The sequence below is a fragment of the Myotis brandtii genome, unplaced genomic scaffold, assembly GCF_000412655.1.
Source record: "Myotis brandtii unplaced genomic scaffold, ASM41265v1 scaffold112, whole genome shotgun sequence".
NCBI lineage: Eukaryota > Metazoa > Chordata > Mammalia > Chiroptera > Vespertilionidae > Myotis > Myotis brandtii.
This window is the reverse complement of record NW_005353838.1, coordinates 14,062,571-14,070,557: the sequence shown is the minus strand read 5'-3', so window position 1 is coordinate 14,070,557 and position 7,987 is coordinate 14,062,571. Positions and strand designations below refer to the sequence as shown.

Genomic DNA, 7,987 nt, shown 5'->3' with positions numbered 1-7,987 from the left:
CCCCCGCCCCCCCCGCCCCCAGAGAAATGGGTTCATTGAAACCGAGTAGAAACGAAGCCGAGACCAGCTGCTCCTGGCTCAGCCCCTGAGCAGCCCCAGACCTTCTCGGGTGAGAAACCACAGGTCAGGGGCCCGGAGAGCCAGGAGGGCACAGCGAGGAGACACCTGGAGGCAGGTGAGCCGTGGACAGGTGAGCACCAGCGGCTGCTCCGCCGGGGCATTCGCATCACCAACCCGAGAGGGAAAAGCTATAAACAAAGTGGAATTCCCCTCAGACAGAGCTTACGTTTCAGTCGCTTCTCACCCAAACCGGAGACCTCCTGGGCAGCGGGCGCCCTCGGTGCCGTCTCCGTCCCCGTCCCCGGCGCGTGCCTAGGTGCCTCCGGGCGCTTCCTCTTATATGAGTTTGGTGGCCGGTCTTGGCGTCAGCTCGGTGCCGGAAAGGCGACCTGCCTTCAGTCTGGCCGCGGCCCCTGGAGACCATCTGGCTCCTGCACGCACTCACTGGTGGGCACGCGTCCTCGCCCGGGCGCCCGGGAGCCCGAGGGCAGCTCGGCGACTCTCTCTGCCAGATTGCCGGCAGGGACAAGAACGCCTTCTCTCTCTCTCTCTCTCTCTCTTTTAAAAATAGGTTTTTATTGATGCTTTAGAGAGAGGAAGGGAGAGGGATAGAGACATAGGAACATCAGTGATGAGGGAAACATCATCGGTCGGCTGCCTCCTTCTGGGGATCGAGCCCACAGCCCGGGCATGTGCCCGATGGGAATCGAACATCAAACCCTGGGTCGACGCTCAACCACTGAGCCACACCGGCCGGGCAAGAACGCCTTCTCTCGATGGCGAATCCCAAGAAGCCTCATAGATTGAGGTTTTTAAAAAAGCAGGCGGTGTCCGAGCCCCTTGATGTTAGTATGTAGCGGAGGGTTGTCTGAAGGGATGGTCTGTGAAGAATACAGTGGTTATGCTTCTGGGAAGGCAGCGCAACTGCAAGTAGCTGTTTTCTTATTTTTTAAAGAAAAATTGTGAAGTGTTATGCTGAGTGCGTGCTACTTGTAGAACCTGGAAACCAGAGCTAAGGAGGGAGTTTGGGAGACCGCCTTTGGCCCCCCAGGCGACGCTTTAACTCTGCATGTCCCCTGAGCTTCCCAATTCCCGCGAACGGATCAGGAGCACCACCGGCACCGAAGAAACCTAGTCTGTCACTCCGAATAGACTTCCCCCCAAGCCCCCCAAATCGAATAAGGCAGCCAAGGTCGAGTGTCTGCAGAGCTGAAAACTGGACCCCTCTCCTCCTCTGCCCGGGCTCCCCGGGTCGCAGCTGGGATCCTGACCGGCTCCTGTCCTCTGTCTGCCGTGTGCCCGCCTCCTGCCACCCACACACGGCGCGCCCGGGCCCCTACCTCGGTCTTCCTCGGTGTCCGGACGTGGTCCTGATATCCAGGGGAGACAGTGCCCCGACAGTCGCTCAGTCGCTGCGCCGCATGTGCAGCACAGACTCCTGGGACAGGGTGCACACCTGCCAATCCCGACATCGGGGTGGGGGCAGTGTGGTCTGGACCAGGGATGGAGGCCACCGGGGGCTTGTCCAGGAGATGGAGACGCACAGAACGTGGGTAGATCCCCACCCGTCTGGCAAAGAAGATGCAGAAGCCAGCACAGCGCTTCTCCCGCACCTGCAGACGCACAGCCCTCGTCCTGAGGAGGGCGTTGGCGGCTTGTCCAGGAGATGGAGACGCACAGAACGTGGGTAGATCCCCACCCGTCTGGCAAACAAGACGCAGAAGCCAGCACAGCGCGTCTCCCGCAGCACAGCGCGTCTCCCGCACCTGCAGACGCACAGAGGAGGGCGTTGGCACTGGTCTCCGCGGGCTGGCCCACAGCCCAGGGACAGGGACCCCCCCACCCCCTCGGCATCTGGGAGGGGCAGGCGATCCCGTGCTAATGTATTTGAAAACCAGGTGATACTGTGACTGGTGAGCAGCCACAACAATGACTGTTTTGTTTGGAAGGGTCCCTAACACAGGTTCCCACACCTCAAGGTTGGAGGGTGCTCTGTGGGGAGCAGCCTTGAGGAGCGTGCGGCCCTGTGGGTGGCCAGCAGCTTTCTGAGCAAGGATGGCGCTGGGATCCACCTCGCCAGCAGGTGCTGGTGGGAGACCAGGAAGCTGCTCTGCGCTCAGGTCCCCTCAAGGGCAGCTGGTTCCCCTTTAAACCAGAGAACCGGCACCTCCACAGCCCCTGGGCAGTAACCCCCCCCCCCCCCCACACACACACCCAGGGGACCCAGGACGCTAACTGGCCTTCAGGTGTGGGGAGGCCCGAGTGGCCCCTGAGGCTGTGGCCCAGGCTCCCCCTCCTCCCCATGCTGTGCTCAGGGGCTCCCAGGCGGGGCCCCGGGTTTCCGTGGCCCTGTCTCCCGGGGACCTGTGGTCCGTGTGCCAGAGGCTGACATCTCCCCGTGCACATTGCCCTGCACAGTGCGCTGGCCGCCCCTTGTCACCATCAGAGCCTCCCTGGGTGAAGCACTCTGGTTCTTGCTGACATAATTCAGAGAAACCAGCAAAAACGGAGTCTCAAAGAACAGCTCCTTGGACAGTGGGCGGGGGGGCGGGGGTGTCATGAACAGACAGACGGTCTGCCCTGGAGGTGCCGCTACTGCAGGAAGTCTGTGGTTTCCTGCAGGGACCCGGGCCCTGCTCAGGTCTTCCCGACATGCTCGGCGAGGTCCTGCTTGGCCATCCCTTGTCCCTCTCTCAGACCCCAGCCCAGCCCTCCCCTGCCCCAGAATTTGTCCCACTGGAATGCCGCTCCAGGGGCAGGGGGTCACTACTGTGGGCCTTGGGCTGCGACCCTCTGTGGCAGGAGCCAGCGTGTGACTGGGCTTCTGCTATCACCGCCTTCAGTCCCTCCCCGGCCCTCCCGTCTGGTCCCAGGGTGACTGGCTGACTGTCCCATGGGGAGGAGGCTCTCACCTGTTCACAGGAACTGGGGTGGGGCTGTGCCCAGATACGGGGTGTCGGGCTGGCGGGTGCAGGTCTCTCAGCTCCAGGCTGCCATGGGAGCCTATGGTGTGTGATGACAGTGCCCATGTGTCCCCTCAGATCCTGTGGCAGAGCAGGGCCCCCCCAGGGCAAGAGCAGGAGTGAGCAGGAGCGTGTGGCCCCCCAGGCGGTGCCCGCCTCCCCGTGCACCTTTGTGCGTTTGTTGTTGTTGTCTTATAAATATATTCTTACTGATTTCGGAGAGGAAGGGAGAGGGAGAGAGAGATAGAAACATCAATGATGAGAGAAAATCATCCATCGGCTGCCTCCTGCACACCCCCCATGGGGATTGAGCCGGCAACCTGGGCATGTGCTCTGACCAGGAATCAAACCGTGACCTCCTGGTTCATAGGTCAGTGCTCAACCACCGAGCCACACCAGCGGGGCCCTTTGTGCGTTTTAGAGAGCTTAGGGGTGACCTCCTGGAGCTTGGCTGGGCTGCAGTGTCCCCTGGGAGCCCCAGGAGCATCCTGTCCCCTCTTCCCTCCACCCACCCCTGTGGGCCGGCCATCCCACTATGGAGGGGGTTACGGTGTGGTCCCCACCATCTCCTCTGGCCCTCTCTGGGAAAGGATGGCGACCTGCAGCATCTTAGAGTGGAGCTCCCACCCCCCTCAGGGCAACGCTCCGGACCTTTAGCCCCTGAGGACCCTCTGGGAGGGGAGCACAGGGGCGGGGGCACAGCCTGCAGAGCCTGGGAGGCCACCACAGAGGCCACGGAGGCAGCTTTCGCCAGCTCGTGAGCAGGCCAGCTGCACAGACGGGTGGGACTTCTGCACCCACGTCCCTGCCCAGTGGCCACCACGGGGCCTGGCAGGATGTTTGTTTTCTGCACAGTCACGCTCTCGTGTGCTGTGTGCTCGGGCGAGCCCTTCCGGGGCCTGCACTGGCCACCGTCACCCACAGGCTCACCCTGAGCCCAGCCCTGGTTCACAGGGGAGCCTCCGGGTCCTTCCCTGGTGACCGGTGAGGAGCCTGGATGAGGAGCAGGTGTGGAATGTATAGCACGTGGCTGTTTGTACATTTGCATCGAGAATTCTGTGACCGACTTTCTAAAACCTTGGACGGCCAGGAGTCGGGGCGGGTGGGGGGCCGGAGACTTTTCATTGTACACGTACTGGCACAAACTTGTTTAAACAGGTATACGCGTTATTTTCTTGTGATAAGAATAACCTAAGAGCTGGGGAATCCCTGAACAAAATGATGCCTTTGGGAATGGGACTGTACTATACGAGTTTTAGAATATGCTAAGAAGCATAAGGAGAATGTATCCACAGCTCATCTTGACATTGGACCACCAAATGTGCGCTTTCCTCATTTCTCTCTGGGTCTCTCTTCTTCTATTCGCCACCCCCCTCTCGCCCCCCGCCCCAGGAGAAAAGACACGTTGTTTCCATCTTATTTCCCAGTAACTCAGCATGTCTGCCCTGCTACTCTCAACTCTTCCTAGACACTCAAACCTGCACAGTCTGACGTGTGCACGCTTTAGGGTTCACCTCACATGATTGGGTATTTAGACCGATCCCAATTTCTCGCCCCTATTTTTAACTCTGCAATGAATTTGTACTCAGTCCTCTTCTTGTATTCCAGGCTATTGACTTATCTGGTAGCGCGTCCTACAGGTGGAATTCAGCTCCGAGGGTGGAGATATTTTTAAGGCTCTGTGCACAGTGCCAGTTGCTCTATTAGTCCCTGTGGGGACGCCAGCGGGGAGGAGGGGCCAGAGGGGGTGGCTGTGCTTTAACCCGAGAGGAATAAGTTGGGATAAGTTGTTGAGACAGTGACTATTATCTTCTGTCCACCTGAAGATTTTTTTTAAAATAGAGTAGCATAAAAATATGGTTTGCTTGATTTAAAGGGACAGGGTGACGGGGAGGCAGCGGGCCCCTGGCTTGAGGTCCTGGACCTGGCGCGTGTCTGGCTGCAAGGACCTCTGCATGATGCAGGACTATTGTTAAAGCCCGGGGTCCTGTTCTGATGTGCCACTTGTCTCGTCAACGGGCCCCCCTGGGGGCCTCACTGACCCCGGCCTCTGAGGAGCTCTGTCCCTCATCTGTCTGACCCCAGATCACAGGCGGGGCTCCCGTGCTGAGGGCCCCCAGGCGAGTGCTGTAGGCTGGACCAGCTTCGTAGCCCAGGCAGGGTCATTGGCTCAAAAAGCGACCCTCCCTCCCCGAGGTGCCGCGTTCCTGCCGGCAACAAAGCACAGGCATCATCTCCCTTTGCTCACCTTTGCTCATTTCATCTTAATTTTCTCATAGCTGCTGTAACCTGCTTGTCACCAAGGTCTTTTTAAAAATATATATATATTTTATTGATTTCAGAGAGGAAGGGAAAGGGAGAGATAGAAACATCAATGATGAGGGAGAATCATTGATCAGCTGCTTCTTGCACGCCCCACACAGGGGATTGAGCCCGCAACCCGGGCGTGTGCCCTGACCGGGATCGAAGTTGGACCTCCTGGTTCACAGGTCGATGCTCAGCCACTGAGTCACACTGGTGGGCGCCAAGGCCTTTACAGCTTGACATCTGACTGTTCAGACAGCTGCCACCTGTTGTTCATCTCTTTTATCGCTGGCTTGGGCTTCTGCACACTGACTTGTAAATACGCACCTAAGGTCTCGGTCAAGTCAATGACTGCAGCTTCCGTCCGAAGGAGCAGAACCGTTTACATTTAGTGGCAGAAACGAATGTTTGGGTTGAAGTTCTTTCAGAGAGAGAGAGACTCCCACAGCGAGTGTTGAAACCACAGACATCTGTATTAAAAAAATAGATTAATCTTCCTTTTAGTGTTTATTCTGACAAGTGTTATATGCGCGCAGAGAGGGTAAGACACAAACACTAATAAACTGCTGTTTTTAAATTCCTTTCATTCTCAAAGAACCTAGTGAACTGAAATGTAACAGATGCCTGGTTGAGCCGATTGTTTTGTGTGTGTGTGTTTTGTCGCAGAAACTCTAATTTTTGGACACTGGGAGCTGTTTTGGGTAGGTGATTCCCGGAGCCTGGCTCTGCGAACAGGGGTGGACAGCTCTCTGTGAAATCCTCCCCGGAATTCTGCGGAGTCTCCCGGCCCAGCTTCTCAGCAACGAGCCCTTGTTTTCTCCTCTTCAGTTGAGTCTGATGTGCACAATGTCTTGGTCTCCAAATGTGACGCTGAATACGCGATTCTGGGAGCAGCCCTTCAGCCTGTCTGTCGGCCAAAGGAGGCTGCGCGTGGGGCCCCGGGCAGCCACAGGCTCTCCTGAAGGATCAGAAAAGCAACAAACCAAGCCAAAGCCCGGAGGCCCAGTGATGCCTCCTCCAGGGCTCCCCCCGCATCCCTGGTCTGGAATGTGAGGACCCCGCTGGTCTCAGTTCCGGGTTCAGATTGTAAAGGGGTGTGGAGGGCACAGCGGGACCCACCACCAGTGTGTTCTAGTTCAGGAGGTGCCTGAAATAGTCTGTATAGCCAAACAGATTTTCCTAAATTCCCCAGTTTGTAAAAGTATGACATGTATTTGAGACATGTATTATTTAATTCCTACTACTTAAGCTATTTTTAACAAAAATTTGTGAACATTTTGGTATTTTATAATCTGTGTTCTATTATATTGTGATACTTTGTAAACTCGCTATTTGAAGTGATTTTATTTTTATTTTTTGAAAGGAGGACTGGGTGTTTATTTCCATGCCCGAGCCAGCACAGACCTGGTCGACAGTAGAACTAGAGGGCCAAGAGGGAAGGCAGTGGCAGATGAAGCCGGGCCCTTGTGCCAGGCGGGCAGCCAGGGCCAGGCCAGCAGGAGGCTCAGGACAGGAGCAGAAAAGAGGTGGGACAGGCAGGCAAAAGCTGGAGGCACCAGGGGTGCCCTGGGCAGGAGGGAGAGAGAGAGAGGCAGAGAGGACAGCTGGCCAGCCAGCGCCGGGCCATGACTGCACGTGGAGCACGTGGGCAGAGCGCTGGCGGTGCCAGTCCTGGAGGCGGGTGTAGCGTGGGCTCTGCAGCTCCAGGACACACTGTTCCCTTGACTTCTTCAGGTGCTCCTCGTCCGGGTCTTGCATGAACTCGGTGCCCGTGAGATGGGCAAGGATGCGGAAGGAACGGGATTGGCCGTTCCGGGCCGTGGCCGCCAGTCTTCGTGTCTTCCATCAGCCGCTGCTTGCTGGCGTCTGGGACCAGCGGTTGAGCAGCTGTCCATTCTGCTGTGGGGTGCTGTCAGCCAGCAGGGGCGCCCAGGAGGGCCACGCTGTCTTGTTGAGGGAAGTGCTGGGTGCAAAGGTGTATCCGAGGGGTCCGAGGCAGGGGCCAGGGCCTTCCGACGTTTGCTCTGAGCCGGCTGGGCCCTGCTGAGACCCAGGCTGAGGCGCTCCCCACAGGCTGGGATCTTGTTTTGGGCTTCAATGTGCGTAAGGCCTCCAGCATTCTCGCCATAGATACTCGGCACCCAGTCGCCAACAGCTACCCCAGCCTGTGCAGTTTTGCCTCCAGGCGTGAGGCAAAGGGAGATGGAGAGAGGCACACTGAAGTCCTTGCCCCCTTGCAGCCGAAAGCCCCAAGGGACTGGTCCCTCCAGCACCACCTTGAAGGCATCCGTGGTGCCTGCCCCTGTTCTGTCCTGCCGGGCACTGCTCGCCGGCCAGCTCCAAGGAGCCGCCTTGGAATCGGCCACCGTGTTCTGCTGAAGTGCTTTTAGATTCACATCAGGTAAGCCAAAGAGAAGAGAGGTCCTCACAGCTTTTCACCAGGAACCTCAGTGCCAACGTCTCCCGTCACCAGCACCCCCACTTCTGACATCTCGTGTCACCAGCGTATCAAAGCTGAAGAGCTAACACTGCTTAATGCTCTCAACTCAGCCACAGTCTTTATTCAGCTTCACCAGTTTCTCACTGACACCCTCTCTCTGTCCCGCTCTCTGTCCAGGATCCAACCGGGTCCCACACTGCCTAGTCCCGTCTCCTCAGTC

The 7,987-nt window shown here is 57.8% G+C and overlaps 1 long non-coding RNA gene and 1 pseudogene across 1 annotated transcript in view; both read right to left on the bottom strand.

Moving 5' to 3' along the window:
• Positions 1 to 471, bottom strand: part of LOC106727726 — a 5,931-nt gene extending 5,460 nt beyond the window's left edge. Inside the window, exon 1 of the long non-coding RNA XR_001363959.1 lies at positions 287 to 471. This is a non-coding gene — a long non-coding RNA (uncharacterized LOC106727726). The remainder of the gene's footprint in view (positions 1 to 286) is intronic.
• Positions 472 to 1,465: 994 nt separating this feature from the next.
• LOC102261027 overlaps positions 1,466 to 7,987 on the bottom strand; it is a 16,227-nt pseudogene continuing 9,705 nt past the window's right edge.